The sequence below is a fragment of the Balaenoptera acutorostrata genome, chromosome 13 (assembly GCF_949987535.1).
Source record: "Balaenoptera acutorostrata chromosome 13, mBalAcu1.1, whole genome shotgun sequence".
Lineage (NCBI taxonomy): Eukaryota > Metazoa > Chordata > Mammalia > Artiodactyla > Balaenopteridae > Balaenoptera > Balaenoptera acutorostrata.
The window spans coordinates 68324816-68344307 of NC_080076.1; the positions used below are offsets into that span (position 1 = coordinate 68324816).

The following is a 19492-nucleotide window of genomic DNA, read 5'->3' on the forward strand; positions in this document are numbered from 1 at the left end:
ATTCATTCTTCTATTCAAATCCCCGCCTGCCTCTTACCGGCAGAGTGATCTTGGGCAAGTGACTCAGGTAAAGCAGTTTGCCCGCGGTCACCTGGTTAATCGAAGGCTCTCTCAGCTAAGCCAGTATTGCCTAAACCGGTGTCTCCTGGGACATTAGATCAAGATACTCTATAAAAGCATTCCAAGGCCAAATAAGTCTGAACAGAACATCCCCTTCTTGGAGCTTTATATGATAATACTTTAAAGGCTCTGAGATGGCCCAAAGTTAAGAAACTTGTTTCACCAAAGCGATGGCCACATTGGTATAATGCAGAATTCATTTTTCCCCCGTGACGCTGATGAACGTTCCATGGAACAACCGCTATGAGGAGCCCCTTTGGGAAACTCTGAGCCCCAGCCGTGTGGCTTGTGTGCCCCGCTCCATATCCCTTTGGCCACCCGGGGAGTTTCTGACTCAGCCCTGCCGTTGGTAGCACATTGGCTGGGGCCAGGCCTCACCTCAGATGTGCAGATGGCTTCTGAATGATAGACAAAGGCGCACACACAACAGAGCAGCGTGCCAAGAACTTGGCTCCCTTTCAGAGAACCTTCTGAGGCTCTCTCTGAGCCTTGGCACTTTAAATGGGTGCAGCTGCTGAGACAAGGGTTCAAGGGATAGACTTTCATGTGGGAGGTGATCCCAGGAAGTCCTGGGAGGGGCGTGAGGAAGGGAAGTAGGGAAAGAAGGCAGCCAAAAAGAGTGCCACCAAAACCAGCTGCCGCCGTGGGCAACTGGGGCTCCATCCCACTAGGGACCTCTGGGGGGCAGCATAGAGCACGCACCCGAGTTATCGCACTCGGAGGGCCTTACCTTCGTCGCTGCTTGAAGGCCGGGAATGTTAATCCGTGCCACATCCTCCCATGCCCTGTTCTGCAGCAAATGCCAGTACGAGAGAAGGCCCTCAGCTGTAGGGCGCACAGTGAGCGCCAGGGGGTACTGTGGAGAAGCAACAGCCCTGCTCTGGTCCGCCCACCCTGTTGCCTTCTGAAGTCTGCCCCTGTTTCCTTTTGACCTGACCTACAGCCCACGTGTGTGCTCAAGCTAGATCTAACGTGGGATATTGGGAGTAGCAGAGCCGCCCTTAACCCCATGCCATGTCCTGGGGGTCCTGGGGACCTAGACTCAAGTTCTAGCTCAGCCGTTTACCAGCTGTGTGACTCAAGGCAGGGCGGTGTCCCTTTCTGGGTCTTGGTGGCCTCTACTATAAATCAGGCCTAACAGTATTCAGCCTGGAGACCTCGCAAGGCAGTTGGGAGATCAGCCAAGGTCATACAAGCGTCCTCCCGCTCCGTAAAGATGTGTCCAGTTGTGCATCCTCCAGGCCATGGCGAGGTGCATGGGCCATTTGCTACTGAGCATAATAATAGAACTGGTATTTGCAAGTAGTTCTTTAATATAGAACAGTTTCAAGGGTGGGCGGTCTTATCAGACATGCATTGTATTTATGTAAATCCAGCCACACAAAGGCAAATGTGAGGCCAGTGGTTACAGATACATATTTTTTCATATGTCATGGGCCCTAAAGGCAAGCCACCCATTTCCTTTGGTGTTCCACTGGAGGGGAAGCTGGCAGTGTTGGACTTAGGGAAATATGCTACAGTACTGTACAATTTAAGAGATCCTCAAGGGTAATTTTAAGGGTACTTGGTATTTCACCTTAGACTCTGGTTTCAGAACAATACCCCCTTATGAGAGAAAGCTCCTCTGCACGGGCCCATGGTTAGCATATTGAGAGCTGGAGTGAGAAGGCTTGAGTTCAGATCCTGCCTCTGCCACTTACCAGCTGCGTGACCTTGGAAGGTCACCCTCTCTGCGGCTCAGTGTTCTCATAAGTCAAGGGGCAATATTAGCATTGACCTCGTAGGGCTGCAGGGAGGGTTAAATGAGGCAGCGGTGTCCAGTGCTCAAGCCCAGTGCCTGGCCCTGGGAAGGGGTACTGTAGGTGCTGCTGTCTGATGCTGTGATGTTAAGGTCGCCTTTGTAATACTGTTGGGCGTTTGCGTTCTGATTCTTTTTTCTTGGATGGGTGAGACAGAGGATAGGTGACGGGTGGGGCACCAGGGAGCATTTCCTGTGGGTCACCATCACATGTCCTTGTGTGATGTTTGCAGGAGAAGAGGCAGAGGATTCCTAGATGGTGTGCATGAGAAAGCCCATCGCAGAGCCGAACCCTGGGCCCGCCTGCCACGGGGTCCTGTTTCCCACCAGTGACCAGCAGAATGGATGCAGCCAAATGCACATGCCTGAAATGATCTCTGCACTTGGCGTTGGGATCATTCTGGGCACAGCCTCCTCGCCTCCTGCTGTATGGCAAGAAAGCATCCTGATAGAGTGTGTGATCCCCTATGGGGTGGGCTACGAGGCTGGGAAAAATCCACAGACCCTCCCCTCCAAGATTTTTTTGGTCCTGTCTCTCTGTTTCCGTATCTGGCTCGTTGCCTCTCCCTCTCTGTGTCTCTCTGTTTCTCTCTGTGTCTCTCTGCGTCTCTCTGCCTCTCTCCCTTTTGTTTTATCTTTTGTTTGACCTTTCCTGTTAGAGAAGGCGGCTCTAAGGTTCAGATGGGCTGGTTTGTGGGGGAGAGGGAAACACAGTGTTTCTCTCTCCCAAATCTTGGAGATCTGCCACTTTGGGCAGGGCTGGCCATCAGTGAGAAATGTTAATTTCGTCGTTGACTCCTTGTTTCATTTCATCACTCACCGTGTTAATGTTTATTGCACGCTTCCTGCTGCCAGCTCTCTTAGGCCGGAGCAGTGATCACACAGACCTCTGCTGGCACAGAACAGCGGGCGGCTGCACGCGGTGTGACGTCAGCACGGGAGGGTGGGGCTCCCCCTCTGCCCCTCCCTCCCGGAACCACCTTGGACAGGAGATGAGACCTTACCTACCCCGTTCCATATCTGAGTGATCTCAGGGGCTCAGAAGAGGAAAGCGAGGAGGCGGGGGGAGTGCTGGCACGGTGCCTGGCACACGGCACACGCTCCCTGCTTGGTGGCTGTCCTCGTTCGTTTGGTGGTGGCTTCACGGGGGCTGGAGCCCTCTGCCTACTGGCATCTCCGACCTCGGTGGCATTCCGAGGATAGCTCTGTCCCCGGCTTTGGGTAGGTTGGTGGGAAGTGCTGAGCCCAGCGTGTGTCCGCCTTTCCTTGGAGGAGAAACGACCTCGGTGGGCTCAGAGTCCCTGGGCGTGACCGGCATCCGGAGTTCACCAGTTCGCTATCCCTTCCACACATGCTCTCCGTGAAGCAACAGACACATCTGCTGGAGGATTCCCTGCAGCCCCAGGACGGGGCAATCCGGGTTGGGGTGAACGGTGCCCTCTTTGGTTTTGCAGGTGGAGAAGGGAATTCAGATTTGTTCAGCACCTTCTCAGGGCCAGGTGCTCTGCTGAGAACCTTACGTGCCACCATCTCACCCAGTCCTTGCAGCCCAGCGAAGAGGTGTTTGAGGTTTTATGACTCCGTTTTGCAGATGAAGAAACTGAGGCTCAAAAAGGCTGAGACTGGTCCAAGGGCTGCCAGCTGGGAATGACGGGAACGGGACGCAGACCCTGTCTGCTCCGGTGCCTGTGTTCCTGCCCAGTCCCCTTTCTCCTCACCGCAGGTGCTGCCCCAGGGCTCTCAGCCTCCACTGAGAAGGCGTGGCCTCCACCCAGGTCTGGATGAAGACGGAGGGGCCCATGGGGTTGGATTTGGTGCCTGGCCAGCCTTCGGGAGCTGGAGGCAGAAATACATTTTCCCGGCAGAGCTTCCATGTGCCTCCTGGGTTTCACCAGCGGGCTGCTGCTCAGCGCATTTGGAAATATGCCCCTTAAGTCAGGCGGGACCTCGAGAGTCCTGCCCAGTCCATTTCCTGCTCCTTTTTTCAGAAACAACCATTGCCGAGCCCCTTCGTGAGCACTCCCCAGCTCAGCGAGGCTATAGGTCACTGTGGGCAGAGTGTGGGAGACTGTTTCAGAGGGTGGCAGTGGAGGTGATGGGGCAGGAGAGGGGCAGGATGTTGCCCACCTAGACAGTCGTCTCCTGTTTAATTCACTTTCAACCCCATCACAGAAAGAAGGAAATCTCATTCAGGGCTAGTAGCCTTTAACTCCTCTCTGTAATACTTGCTAATGTCCCTTTTTCAACAAAGAGAAAGCAGACCTCAAACTCCCAGGTAACTGTATCTAATTAGAATCTGATGGTATTTCTGTACACATATTGTATTTATTTCTACTTTCTATTTGTGACAAGTGATAACAGTGTTGGTTCAGAAACTGGCCCCCACTGTGGTGGAGAGCAGGGAGAGACTGAAGAAAGAGGCAGCCACTCCAGATGGGTGGGTGGCAGGTGTAATATGCAAGGGAACTGACATACAGGGCTTGTCTTGGATGCTGCAAGAAGAGTAGGTCTCCCCCCGCGCCTGCCAGAGTCTTAAAGTTTATAGAGGCCGGAACTGGGCTCAGTCACGGAGACCTTCTGGATGGTCTCAGTAACACCCCGCTCTCTCAAGGCTGTGCCCTTGTAACAGCTCCCATCGTGGGAGTGGGGGAGGGGCTGGATGTATATTCCAAGCGCCGGGGAGGGGGTGAGGAGTTTCTAATTGCCCAGGGCCAGCTCGCAGGTCACCTGGTGGTCATATCCTCTCAAGGACCTCCTTCAACGAATGGGTTCTTGTTTAAGTTAGTGCTATAACATTTCCTTTCACAAGGTATTTATGTACGTGAAAAAGATTAGTGATTCCATTTAAAAGAAAGTCCTATCTAGGGACACAAGGATTTGACAAATTTCCTAAAGGTGACATTGGAAGGATTGATTTTGGGGAAATAGTTCTTCCACTTAGTCTGATTTCTGGTGACTTTTCCGAATCAGTTTTCTCATCTGTAAAATGGGAATAATACTGCTTTCGAGGACTTCTGTGAAGATTCAATAATAGTAATAATAATAAGTAATTACAACTTGCATGTATTGGGTTTTTTTCTGTGTCACACCTGGAACTCCAAGACAGGCTTTCTGACTCCAAAAGCCATGAGCTGAACAAAGATGACATGTTGAATAAAATGGGTTCACTGAGTGGTAACTGCTATCATCACCATCACCACCGTCATCATCACCATCATCTCATCATCTCCACCATCACCTCCACCATCATCACCACGTCATCACCACCATCATTGTTACCTTCTTCACCATTTTTTAAAGTGGCAGGGGACTTTCCTGGTGGCTCAGTGGTTAAGAATCCGCCTGCCAATGCAGGGGACATGGGTTCGATCCCTGGTCCGGAAGGATCCCACATGCCACAGAGCAACTAAGCCCATGCGCCACAACTACTGAGCATGCGCTCTAGAGCCCGTGAGCCACAACTACTGAAGCCCACGCACTCTAGGGCCCACGTGCCGCAACTACTGAAGCCTGCACACTCTAGTGCCCGCGTGCCGCAACTACTGAACCCACACGCTGCAACTGCTGAAGCCCATGCACCTAGAGCCCATGCTCCGCAACAAGAGAAGCCACTGCACTGAGAAGTCCGAGCACCATAACGAAGAGTAGGCCCCGCTCACGGCAACTAGAGAAAGCCTGCGCGCAGTAACGGAGACCCAATGCAGCCAAAAAAAATAATAATAATAATTAATTAATTTAAAAAAATAAAGTGGCAGGACTTTTTTACTAGCCATGTAACCTCTCTGATAAAGCTGAGATTCAGTCTCTAAAATGGAGGTAATAAAATGTTGTTCTTGAGATAATCAGTGCTGAATAACTGGCATGTAGGGGGACCTCGATAAGCAGTGGCCAGAGCTCCTTCTTCTGGGTATTGTCAAGGCCCCAGATAAAGTCTTTTTCCAAATTTCCAAATTTATCTTAAACCAGGCAGATTCTTTAAGATGTCTGTTCGAAGAATTGGGCCCTTATGATCTCTTTCTGATGGATTGAGAAATCTCTGTTGGCAGCTGTGATTCTTATTTCAAAGAAGGAAACACATTTATGGGAAGATAGGAGTTGGGAGAAAATTACTTAAGGATGGAACTAGTGTTTGCTTTAGTAAGTCATTATTTTTTAAAATTTGGATTACAAAGTTAGTGTAGAACCACTGCAGAAAGTTTGGAAAATAAAAAATTCCCCTACCCTGTGATTGTTCATATTTGGATATATTTCCTTTCGTTATTTTTTTTTCATAGCAGTTTAGAGTGATTTACACAATTGATGTCATACTGTGGTGTGATTTTCTAGCCCATTTCATTTAACATCTTGAATATAAGAATTGACCATGTTGTACGGTCTTTGTTGCTGATATTAAGTGGCATTATAATAGAACATAGAGAGGTTCCCCATTGCTTCTCCAACCTCGTCTGGTTACTCCCCTCCCCGCTTACATCCCAGCCACGCTGACCTTCTTGGCACTTCCCTAACACATCATGCTCATTCCTGCCTCAGGGCCTTTGCACCACCTCCTCCTTCTGCCTCTAAAGCGCTTCCCTGGTTCTGTGTGTGGCCAGCTCCTTCTCATCTTTCATACCCCCAGTCCACCTATCACATCCTCGTATAGAGCCGCCTCTGACCACCGTGCATCCATAGCCACTCCCTCAGTTTCTCTTGACCCCATCACCCTGTTTTATTTTCTCCTTAGAGGGAAAAAATAACTTTATAATTTCATCACCTGAAATATTTATTTATTTGCTTACTTGTTTATTGTCTCCCTCTCTCAAAAGACTGTAAGCTCCGTGAGGGCAGACACTTTGTCTGTCTTGCTCATCACCGATTTCCCAGAGGCTGACACAGTGCCTGTCCCATAGTAAGAGCTCCAGAAATATGTATTGAATAAAGAGGAGGGTGGTTAGATGGTTGGATATGTGGCTGGGTGGGTAGTTGAGTGGCTAGGTTAGTGGGTGGCAGGGGTGGTGGTTGGATAGGTCAGTGGGTATGGGGGTGAGTAAGTTATACTCTTACTGACCATTCCCCAGTCCCACGTTTAGAGTGTTCCCCATGATATTTTTAATTGCTTTGGGAAAGTGAGCAATGCAAATGGCAGGGAAATAGGACAAACATGTCTCTTGGGAAAGCGTCTCCTGCCCAGGGCCATCAGCTGGGGGCCCAGGCCTGGGCAGTTGTTCAGGCTCTTGCTGAGGGTGGGAGGTGGCGAGATTCTCCGAGGTGTTCTTGGTCGCCCGCCCACCACCTGCCCGGGACCTCACCACCCTCCTCCTGCTCTGTCCCCTGCACAGTGGGCCAGAAGCAGTTCATGTGCTTCGAGTCGGCCAGCCACGCAGCAGAGGCCCTGGGCTGCGAGTATGAGGAGCTGAACACGACCACCTTCAAGCACCACCTGCGACAGATCATTGAGCAAGTGACGTCTGGGCCAAGCCGCCGGGGCCCGGAGGATGAGGAGGCCAGCTCAGGTACCGTGCTGCTGCCTCTCTGGGTGGGCTGTGTCCCTGCGGGGCCAGCCCCGCGGGGACACACCAGCATCCTTTCCCTATCTATTGAGGATTTCCTGAGGGTCTATGGTGTGCAGACCTTCTAGGTGCAAGGGAGGCCACTCCCCTGGAAATGGACTTGGCTCCTTCTGGCACTGTGCTTATGGTCAGATAGTTAGCTCTGCCCAGGGGTCAAAGGCTGCTGAAACCCAGGAGGGGGCCCTGTGCCGCAAAGAGGGGATGCTGTGGTTGGTGCCAAGGGACCAACGCGTTTCCAGCGGATGTTGTATCTGCTGAGCCCCTACGCTGTAGACAGAAGACTCACCTTCCACTTTGAGGAACAGAAGTAAGGCCAGGAGGGTTGGCCCAGCTGGGAGGACAGTAGATAAGGTTGGAGGGCTCAGTGGGGTCAGCTCACATAATAGTCTGTAAACTAGGGGTTTTCTGCTCAGACCAAGGGAAGCCGTGGAGGCACACAGGCAGGGGAATGGCATGATTTGTTTTATTCTTCATGAAGCTCAGCCTGGAGGAAGATCAGGGAATGAGTGGGAATGGTACAAGTCACCTTGGTGAGGTGATGGAGGTGGGAACAGATGGGATGAGGTGGACCAGTTCAAGGTCTAGTTTACAGTTGGAGCTGATGGCATGGGCCCTAGGTGGAAGCGAGGGGCCAGGACACCTTCTAGGACTTTGGCCTGAGCAGCAGGAGGAATGGGAGTGCTTGAAAAGACCTGGGGGAAAAACAGGAGCTTTGTACTGCACCTGCTAGAGTGAGGTCTGCTGAGTGCCAAGTCCGCAGCCTCTGCAGCCAGATGCTTTGGCTGCAGAAGGTGAGGGCGGAGGGACCCCTTGGAGCCCCAGGGTTCACTGAAAACTCTCTAAGAGTAGCTCTCCCAGAGACCACAGAGTCTGGGCTTAGTGGGTAGCAGTGTTTGGAACTGTGGTTTTGGGGTCCATCTCTTAGAGGCCCCTCGGATTCCCGTGGCTGCTCCACCTGCCAGGGACTTCAGCTTGATGGCTGATGTCACTGAGACTCCACTGCCTTCCAGGTCTGTGCCCTGGTGTAAGCTGGGGTCTGCTTAATGGTTACAGCTCCTCTCGGACACAGGCACACACACATACCATGCACAGGCATGCGCACACATGCATGTGCGTGCACCATCACATGCACACAATGCACATATGCACACACACGCACACACGAGCACAGACGCATGCACGCGCTGCTTGGTGAAGCTGAGTCACCCTCTCAGGCTGAGGTCTCAAGGGTAGACGTTAAGCAGGCAGGGGACCGGCAAGCTTATGAGAGATGCTGGGATGCTGGGTTGCCTAGCAACGACCCAGGTTGGGGGCAGAGTTAAAGCAGGGAGGGGAAATGCTTTGGGGTTGCAGTGGGCTGCCTGGAATGTACAAGCAGAACTGTTTCTCTAGGCACTAGTGCGTGTGGATTTGGAAGTTGTGTTTCCAATCCTGTGGATGGAACCAAAACCTAAGGGTCAATATTTGTGATCTGAGCCCTCCACTCCTTATCCCGCTTAGCTCAGTGACCCCCTAATCAAGGCTGGCTGTTCTAATGGGACCAATGTGTGTGTTTGTACAAAATTGGGGCCGCCATTATAATAATTTTCTAAGCTTTTTTTATTCCTCCTAACACTATAGGCAGGCACTTTTCCATCTCATTCAATATTCTTCTAGACCTGACTTTAAATATTCCTTTGTACGGATGGACTACAAATTATCTAACCCGTTTCCTATTGTTGGATGTTCAGGTTGTCTCAAAAAAGTGATTTTTTTTTTGCCAATTTAAGCAACAATTTGGAGACCATACATACTTAGAAATCTTTGTTTCTCTGAATTATTTCATTAGAATAAAATCCTAAGAGTGAGGTTATTAAGTCCAAGTATATGAACATGTTATGGCTTCTACTATAAAATTGCCAAATTTCCCTCTAGAAAGAGGGAACAACAGATATTTACTGAGTAACTGCTATGTGTCAGGAATTGGGGATTTGGAGCCAGCAAACCCAGAGGTAGTCCTCATCCTCAGGGCGCTCCCTGCCTGGGTGGTGGGTGGGGGAGACGCAGGTGAACGAAATAACCACAAAGTACAGATGTGCTGTGGTCAGTGCTGTAAAATCAGGGTAGATCTGTCCTCCTGTGTCCGGTTTACTTCACTTAGCATGACGTCCTCCAGATTCATCCTCCGTGTTGTAGCAAATGGCAGGATTTCCTTCTTTTTTTTTTTTTTTTTACTATTGAATAATATACTACTCATATCAGAAATCTCAAAAAGTCAAACTCATAGAGGCAGAGAGTGGAATGGTGGTTACCAGGGCGGTGGAGGGAGGGGGAAATGGGACATTTTGATCAAAGGGCACATAGTTTTATTTATGCAAGATGAATAAATCCTAGAGGGTAGATGAATAAAATGATCAGTAGATGAATATCTCTACTGTACAGCAAAGTCCCTATAGTTAACAATACCGTATTCTATGCTTAAAAATTTGTTAATCTTATGTTAAAAGCTCCTATCTCATGTGCACGCATACACACGCATGCGCGCACACACACACACGCACACACAAAGGGAGGGAAGAAACTTTTAGAGGTGATGGTTATGTTTGTGGTGTGTTTATGGTGATGGTATCATGGGTGTATACTTCAAACTCATCAGGATGTATACATTAAAAATGTACAGGTTTTTTGGTATGTCAATCATTACTTCAGTTTGAAAAATAAATAAAATTTTCATAAAAACAAGGTAGACCTGGGAATTGGCTTAATGGGTTGGTGGTGGTCAAGGCAGGCTTCCCTGAGGAGGTGACGTTGGGTTGAGCCCTGAGGGTTGAGCAGGAGATCACAGTGGAGGTTAGGGAGGTAGGGCCAGGTTACACAGGACCCTGGAAGACTTGGTAAGACACTTGAACTTGGTCCTAAGAACGTAAGTAATTTCAGCAGTAGGGGCACGTGTGTGTGTGCGTTGGGGGAAGATGCGCTAAGGCCAGTAATGATGGCATTGGAGCGACGTCCTCGGCCCCAGGCAAGGTCCTGACCACGGGGTGCCAACCCCCCCCCCTTCCCCACTGTAGGGCTCAAGATGACAGGAGTGGAGTGTGTAGAGGGCATGGCCTCGGGCCTGTACCAAGAGGTCTTTGCCGCCGTGGTCTCGCTCATCAACAGGTAATGGCAACCTTCTCCCGGTTACAGAGGCGGCCTCTTTGCAGTGTATGAACGAGCCCAAGCCCGGGGAGATTAGCAGAGTGGAGTTTTGTTGAGCCGGAGAGGGGGTTGTTGAGCCATGTCTTATGGTGCTGGGTTTAAATTCCACCTTGGCCACCCGTGGGCTGTGTGACTTTGGCGAATCAGTTCACCTCTCTGACCTCCCCTTCTGCATCTGTAAAAATGGCTCTTTCCTTCAGGGTCACTGCAAGGATTAAAAGAAATCAATAAAATATTAAACAATAAAGTAAAAAAAGAAGTAGTGTCTGTAAACAACTCTTCCTAATCGTGATCATAAAATACTGCAGGTATCTGCAGGTAGTACGGCCGGGAGCCTCTGTCCTCTACCGTGCTGAGTGCTGCTGAGCCCTGGGGAATCTTTAAGCAGTTCCAGTGAGGCCAAACCAGAGCTGGGCCAAGGGCTTCCCTCCCTCCTCTGTGAAAGCAGGAGGCGTAATTAGGCTTCTGACATCCTGTTAAGGGGATGAGGCTGGCGTGTAGCAACAGTGCAAGTGGGGTTCTCCACAGACACAGAATCGGCTCCCTCTCTTGCTGCTGGAGTAATTACCCTCTGAGACCACAGACACATTATCTAGAAACCAGGGGGATCATGCGTGCTTAGGGGAAGAAGTATTGATTGGTGAACTGCCAGTGGAGGGCGGCTGCTTCAGCCTGCAGAGGGCGGCTGCTTCCTGGTTGGTTCTGGGAGCCTGCCTCCATAACATGGGTGTATTGGTGATAACGATACCCACTGTGCTCACGTTTATGAGCGCCTAGCAGGCGTCTGGCTTTCTGAACATTAACTGATTTAATCTTCATGCATGTCTATGTGGTGGCTGATCTTATTGGCCCCGTTTTACAGATGGAAAACCTCAGCAAGTAACAGCAAAGAGCTCAGGTTCAAACTAAGGGCCCTCCAAAGTGTATAGCTGGTCATGCTGATGATAATAATAGCAGAAAACACTTACCGCTTTACCACGTTCGGAGCCGTGGATGTCTTATCACATGCAACACTCCCAACAGCCTTCTAAGTTCATCTCCATCATTAGCCCTTTCACAGCTGAGTTTCAGAGAGGTCAGGCAACTCTCCCAAGACACACAGCCCCTCCGTGGCTGAGCGAGGGTTGGAGCCCACATGTGACTTTCTCCAGAGTCTCTTAACTCCTGCTTTTTGATGTGAATAATCCCTTCTCTGTCCCCCTGATAGATTTGTCAAGAGGCTCCAAGGAGGTGATGGCTTGAGAGATCTTTGTAAACTGAGGCAGGCACTGAACAAAATTGTTTTTCTATAGCAGCGTGTCACTAAGCAAGAAAAGGAGACTCTAGTCTTAACTTTATAGCCAATTCGTGGTGCAACCTTAAGCAAGTCATTGCTCTCCTCTGGGCCTGGTAGAGAGAGCACATTTCCTGAAGGCCTGTGGTGTCCGTGGGAGGCACTTTCCATACTTCAACTCCTTCTCTTCTTACTGCAGCCCCTGGGGTCGTCCTACTCATCCCTACCACCATTTAACAGTGGGGGAACCCATGCTCAGAGAGGTTAAGTAACTTTCCCAAGGTCACACAGCCTGCAAGTGGTGAGATCTGCTGGATCTGCAGACCCGCCCAGCATGCTGCTCCGGTTTCTCCATCTCTGTGATGCAGGGGTGCAGGAGGCTTGGACCAGCGGGGTTCTAAGAGTCCATGTCCTCTCGGGGCCCCTCTCCTTTCCCCCCAGATCCTTCTCCTCCCACCACCTCTCCATGGCCTCCATCATGGTGGTGGACTCTCCAGGCTTTCAGAACCCCCGGCACCAGGGCAAAGACCGGGCCGCCACCTTTGAGGAGCTGTGCCACAATTACGCTCACGAGCGCTTGCAGCTGCTTTTCTACCAGCAGACCTTTGTCTCAACGCTGGAGCGATTCCGAGAGGTATGGCTGGGCTGGGGTGGGGACTTCGCAGGGCCTCAGTGAGGGTGTGAGGCTGGGCGGGGCAGGGGAGGGGGTGGTCGTCTGGTCCTCCCGTAGGTTTTAGCTTCATCCTGTCTGGTCCGTCGATGATTAAAACCCAAACTCCAGGCCTGGCTCCTGGGCCTCTGCTGCTCCCCTGTCTCCCTCTACAGCCCAGTCTCCAGCCACGGCCCCTGCGCCTTACAGTCCAGAACCTGGGGTTCCGCAGGCCTCGCTCCCACAGCTGTCCCTTGTTTGTGCTGACCTCTTCCTCCTCGCCCACATACCCAAGCTGAATCCTCCTCCAACAGTTAGTTTGCATCTTCCCCGTGGAAGGCCCTTCGTGCCCGGTTGTGGGTGAAAATAGTGGGTTTGCACACCTTTTGGGTCATAATGTGGGAGCATCTAGGAAAGGTGAAGATGCAGTTCCCTTTCTACAAGGCCCCCCAGAGAAACTCTGTGTATGTGAACCAGGAAACCTGTACAGGCACGTCCCTGCCTGCCCTCCTTTACTTATACTTAAAAAAATTTTTTGAACTATAACATTTACACAGATGAGTGCCTGAATCAGAAGTGTACAGCTTAGTGAATTTGTCCAACCATGCACACTCATTGCAGCTACCACCCAGGATAAAAGGAGAGAACATCGCCAGCACCCCAGACGCCCCCTAGCATCTGCTCCCTCCTTCCTCCCTGAAGGGGACTCCTTTGGCTCCAGCAAGTGCTAATGGCAAAATATGAGAAATGATCATATTGTTTATTACTAGGATAATGGGTGTTGAAATTATGGTCATTTCTTTGGTTGGAGCCCACACAGCAATAAACATGAAAACATCAATATGAATAAATCTTAAACACATGGCATTGCTGAGACGTGGGGTCTCACTCTAACTCTGTCACTTATTGTCTGTGTGGCCTTAGGAAAGTCACTCACCCTCTCTGAACCTCAATTTCATCACATGTAAAATAGAAATAGCAATACTCCTGTATCAGTTACCATTTCCCGCAATAATTCTGCATAATAAACTATCCCAACACATAGTAGCTTAAAAAATAACGTTTTGTTATTGCTCGCAGGTCTGTGGGTTGCCTAGGTAGCTCTTCTGGTCTTGGCTGGGAGAGCATGTGCCTGTGGTCAGAGGCAGGTTGGGTAGGTAGCTCTTGGCTGGCTCTCCCCTGTGTCTGGGGTCAGCTGGCCATGAGCTGAACCAGGCAGCTCTTTGGCTAGGACGACTCACCTGTGTTCCAGGAGTGCCCTGTCCTCCAGCAGGTTAGCTCAGGCTGTTCTCGTGGCGCTGGGCAGGGGTCCAAGAGAGCGAGCAGGAGTGCTCAGGGCCCCTTGGGACCGAGACTTGGAACTGGCAACGTCACCTCTGCTGTATTCAGTTGGTCACAGCGAGTCCAAGGCTGAGCCCTGACTCACGGGGCGGGGAAATGGCGTCCACTTTTTGATGGGAGAAACTTCCATATCTGTACAGAGAGTGTGGATACGGGGAAGGGGAGAGGTGGCGGTTATTTTCACGATCATTTTTACCGTACTGCCTAAAGGCGCTATTTGGAGCATTTGATGAAGTGGGATAGAAAATGCGTAATCTGTATTAGGCATTCCACATATGGTAGCAGCCATCATATTTTTTTTCCCATAATATTTCACTTATTTCTGATGATCAAAGTAAAACATGTGTTTTATTTAAAAACTGGAAAATATAAGTGTCAAGAAGCAGAAAACACAATCTCTTTTAGCCCCACCACCCAGAGGCAACCACTGTTACCATTGTCTGTATCTTATACCAGCCATTTTTCCATATATGGTCTTCTCTACGGATTTCCCATCCATCTGTACACACGAGTTTGTAGTGTTTTTCCTCGTAGCATTATGTTATTCACATTTCCTCACTCCATTCACAGCTCTTAGTAAGGATGCATGTTTGTGGTTATGTCTGATTCTATCTGAACTCTCTTTTGGCCGTCTGGGTTATTTCCACATTTATGCTGTTATAAACAACACTGTGATGAACATCTTTGAGCATAGCATTATCTGGATGTTTCTGGTTACTTTTTTATGCCAACTGTTATTATCCATAGTTTTTTTTGCTCCATCCAGCACCCAGCACTCAGCCCAGCACTTATTAGGTACTCAGTAAATATTAGAAAAGTTTGCCCTGAATTATCAGTTCCTGATAAAGCTCTCACCATGATTGCTGACCACCCTGAGGAACAATATTAGGATATTATTGGGATGCTGGTCTGTATCCTTTCTTCTCACACAAAGGCTAAGGGGTGATGATAAAAAACAAATAAACAAAGAACCCGATTAAAAATGGGCAAAGGAGTTGAATAGATATTTCTCCAAAGAAGATATACAGATGGTCCATAAATACACAAAAAGATGTTCAGCATCACTAGTTCAGGGAAATGCAAATCAAAACCACATTGAGATACCATTTCACACCCACTAGACTAAAAAAAGTAAGAAGTGTTGGGGAGGGTGTAGAGAAGCTGGAGCCCTTGTGCACAATAAAAATGGTGCAGCTGCTGTGGAATACAGTATGGTGTTTTCCCAAAAAATTAGAACTATCATTTGATCCAGCAATTCCACTTCCGGGTATCTACCCAAAAGAATTTCAAGCAAGGTCTTGAAGAGATATTTGTACGCCCATGTTCACAGCAGTATCGTTTGTAATAGCCAAAAGGTAGAAGCAACCCAAGTGTCCATCAGTGAATGAATGGATAAAGAAATGTGATCTATTCACACAAGGGGCTATTATTCAACCATAAAAAGGAAGGAAATTCTAACACATGCTACGACTGGATGAACCTTGAGGACATTATGCTAAGTGTGCAATAACCCAGTCACAAAAGGACAAATCCTGTACGATTCTGTTCATACGAGATATTTATGGTAGTCAGATTCATAGACAGAAATAGGGAGAGGGCAGAGTTTCAGTTTTGCAAGATGAGAAACGTTTTGGAGATGGATGGTAGTGACAGTTACACAACAGTGTGAATGTACTTTACACCAATGAACCATGCACTTAAAAATGATTTAAATGTTAAATTTTATGCCACGTCTACTCTTACCACAATTAAAGAATAATGATAAAAAATGGCCGAAGTGTGATGATGAAAGTCCTCACTTTTCTTTCCTCCTTCAGAAGCTTCTTCCCCTTCAGCTCATGGAAGGAACTAACGCTGAACTTCTGTGACTTTCTAGGAAGATGTTCCTGTGCAGTTTGACCTCCCGGAGCCGTCCCTGGGGACCACGGTGGCTGCTGTGGATCAGAGTCCCTCGCAGGTAACACGGCCTCTCAGATGTCGCACGGCCTTTTTAGAAATCCTGGCAGATTTGAGCCTTTGAGCTACTAGATCTCAAAGCTGCCTGCACCTAGCATGACCCAGGGATTGTTAAAAACACTGACGCCTGGGACCCACTCCCCGATTCTGCGTTGATTGGTCTGGGGGGTGTGGCCTGGGCAAAGAATATTTACATCCCATCAGGTTGCGAATCTGAGTCTGCGTCTTAGAACGCACCCCACACCTGGGCTGTGGTCTGAGGTGAGGAGAGTCCAGGGCCGGTGCCCAGTGGTCTCCAGCCACTGTCACCTGGAAAGATGGGGTGTTCAGACGAAGGTGCTGTGCCCAGCAGAGACTGGGACAGTAGGGGCCCCTGGGGGATGGAGAGCAGGGGTGATGGTGGATCTAGGCTCTTGAGCTCCTTGGAGGCAGACAGGCTTTAGTTTGGGGGATACCTGAGTCTTTATCTCCCTTTCCCCAGCCCCAGACCCCACTGTACTGACCCCAGATGTGCACCTATGCTCAACCGTCTCCCAGAGCTGCCCTCGGCCATTGCGCATCTTGGTGTGAAAGTGCTTGGGCCATGGAACTTGCTGGGCTCCGGTCCGATCTTGGTGACCTTGGGCACGTCACTTAACCTCTCCAAGCCTCAGCTTCCTCATCACCCAAGTGGGAACGATAGATGGTATCCCCTGGGTTGTCGTGAACGCCCGTGGTATGTGGCACGTAAAGCCCCTGCAGGGTGTGTGGCCCACAGTAGGTGTCCCGCAGGTTGCGTTTCTCCTGCACTTGGACACCTTGTCCTGGTCCCTTGGCTTCTCTGGGCTCACAGCGGGCTGTACCTGCCCCTGCAAAGCTCTCTCAGTCTGTGAGCCCAGCCGGCCCTTCACACCTGCTGCTGCTGCTTCTTGCTGGCACCTCTCGGGCTGGTTCCCCGTCCCTGTCCTGCTTCCTCACCTGGGAGGGGCAGGCCTGAAGGGACCACCCGGGCAGTACAAGGAGGGAAGGACCATGGTATCCCCGGGACTCCTGGGCAGTGGCTGGAACAGCTATATTCTGGGGATGGGCTGACTGTAGGTTTCAACCCCTGCAAATAAGGTGAAGATTTCTTCACCAAGGTGAAGATTCAGGATACCTGGGATCCAGGTCCACTTCTGCCCCTGGGCCTCTCTATGTGACCCTGGACGTGTCCCTTCCCCTCTCTGGACCGCTCTCAGTGGGGTGTGGACTAATATTCCTGAATTAGGGTGACCAGCTGTGCTGGTTTGCCAGGGACTTTGCTGGCCTCAGCACTGAAATCCTTACGTCCTGGGAAGCCCTTGGCCCCAGGCACACTGGGACCGTTGGCCATCATATGCATCACATTCCCACTTTAACCACTTGGCACCATTTTCAGATGTGTCAGCCCACTGTGGGCCCTCGGGTAAGTCCCGCAGACTCTCCGGACCTCTTTCAGTTTCCTGTATGCAAAGCGTCAGGGTCGCCTGGATGGTCTCTGACACTGGTGGCTAGATTTAGAATTCCGCGTCTGTGCCGCTGAACCAACTTCACCTTCTCTAAGACATGCTTTGGGAACTTTTTTTTTTCCCTCAAGATTTTAGTTTAAAAAAATACTAAGACTTCTAAGAGGAAGTGATGCGGATGGGATTAATCCTTTCATGTTTGGCTGTGCACGAATAGACCAGCTGCCTGTGTGGAGCCAGAGATGTGTAGTTTACAGAGTGCTTGCCCTTATTAAACCCTCACGACAGCCCTTGGAGGAAAGTATTACCAGTCTCCATCTTGCAAAAGAGGAAAAGTGAGGCTCAGAGAGGTGCAGTTAAGTTGCCCAAGGTCACCCTGGAAATGAAGACAGAGGCAGGATCTGGACCCCTGGTATCCAAGAGATTGTTAGTTTTGTGGCTTCGACACTGATTGTCTTGCAGTGAGTGGGAGTGTGGGGTGTAGGGAGTGAGGATCTAGGCCTGTGGTGCCTGGGAGGCAGGTCCCCCGACTCCCACGGGTGGGAAGAGAAACGCGGGCCTGGCCTCCGTCAGAGGATCAGGACTCCTCAGTGTATCCTGATCTCCTGCCAGGTCCGCTTGCCAGCCAGAGGAGGTACTGAGGATGCCAGGGGCCTCTTCTGGGTCCTGGATGAGGAGGTCCGGGTGGAGGGCTCCGGGGACGGCGTGGTGCTCGAGCGCCTCTGTGCCGCCTTTGAGAAGAAAGGCGCTGAAGCTGAAGGTGAGGGAGCAAGGGGGGGCGGGGTGCTGAGTCCAGCCTGGGGTTAGAATCTGTCTTTGTCAAAGCCCTGACAAGGCCTGCACAGCAGGGTGGGGGAGTCTGAGTGCAGAAACATCTGTGCATGTGCCTGGGTGAGCTTTCATTCATTTGTGTGTTCATTCGTTCATGTGTTCCTCAAGTGTCCTGAGCAGCTACCGTGTGCTGGGTACCATGCTATATGGCGGCAAACGCACTGATGGGATCTTTGTCCTTGCTGGGGGGAGTCGGGGACGGGGGCGATGACAAGCTAACACATAGCGCATGTGTGGCCTCTGAGCCTGAGATGGCAGACTGGGGTTTGGTGGTGGGCAGCAGGCAGACCTCATTCCTCTGGGAGCCGGGGGCCCTCAGGGGGAGAGGCGTGCCGGTGAATGTGACAGAGAGCAGGGAGCGCAGTACAGGACAAGGCGGGAGATGTCATCTGGGCTCAGACCTCAAGCCCTTGCAGGCCTCACAGAAAACGTTGGTCTTAACCCGAGAGCAATTGGAAGCCATGAAGGATTCTAGGCAGCGGGGGGTATGGTCAGATTCATGTCCTAGAAAGTTCACCCAGACTGCAGTGTGGAGACATGATAGGAAGGAGGCCAGGGAGGTGAGAGCGGAGCTGCCTGCCCTGGGGAGGTGGGCAGACTCTGGAGGTACCGAGCAGGCAGCGTCCCCAGCACTGGGTGATGGGCTGGATTGGCAGGAGGAAAAGTGAGAGGGGAGATGGACACTTCGAGCTGGGACAGTGGGATCAGAGACCGCAGGGTTTGGCACGTGTCAGCCTCAAGTTCAAGTCCGGCTATTCGTATTTTCACCAACGTGGCACCGAACAAATCTCACGTAGTCTTGAACAATGGGGTTGGAGCTCGCCCTGGCCTCCCTTTCACCAGAATTTCCGCTGCTGTGATTGGGTGAGAGGATGTACCTGTGGAGCTTTGTCGTCAGCTGCCAGGTGTGATGTCATTGATGAGGCCGAGGCTGTGGATGCGACGAAGAATATCATCCCTGTCTTTCCAGGGGCTGGAGGAATGCTGTCCGCCCTCCACGCAGGGCCCATGCTCTTAGCTTTGTGCAACGTCTGGTAGAATTCTGTCACGTATTTGGAGGTCGATATTCTTACCCCCCAGGATGAGGAAAGTGAGTTCCAGAGAGAGGCTTGTAGAGACGCTTGTCTAAGATCACCCAGAGGGTGAGTGTCAGAAGGCAGATTCAACACAAGCCTTGTCTGGATCTAAACCTCTGTGAGCCCCCCTCACCTGGATGCCCCCAGGCACGTAAGAAGACAAGTGCACTCTGAGGTCTTTTAGGTCCTAAGTGACATGGTGGTCAGGATGTGGGCTCATTCATTCACTGGTTCATTCAACAGATATTTCAGGAGC

General features: G+C 50.7%; 1 long non-coding RNA gene across 1 annotated transcript; it reads left to right on the plus strand.

Annotated features, from left to right (window-relative positions):
- Positions 1-12520: 12520 nt before the first annotated feature.
- LOC103005499 (uncharacterized) lies at positions 12521-18026 on the plus strand. The gene is made up of 3 exons (XR_009005062.1): positions 12521-12554; positions 15787-15867; positions 17942-18026. It is a non-coding gene; the product is annotated as an uncharacterized LOC103005499 (long non-coding RNA).
- Positions 18027-19492: the final 1466 nt, after the last annotated feature.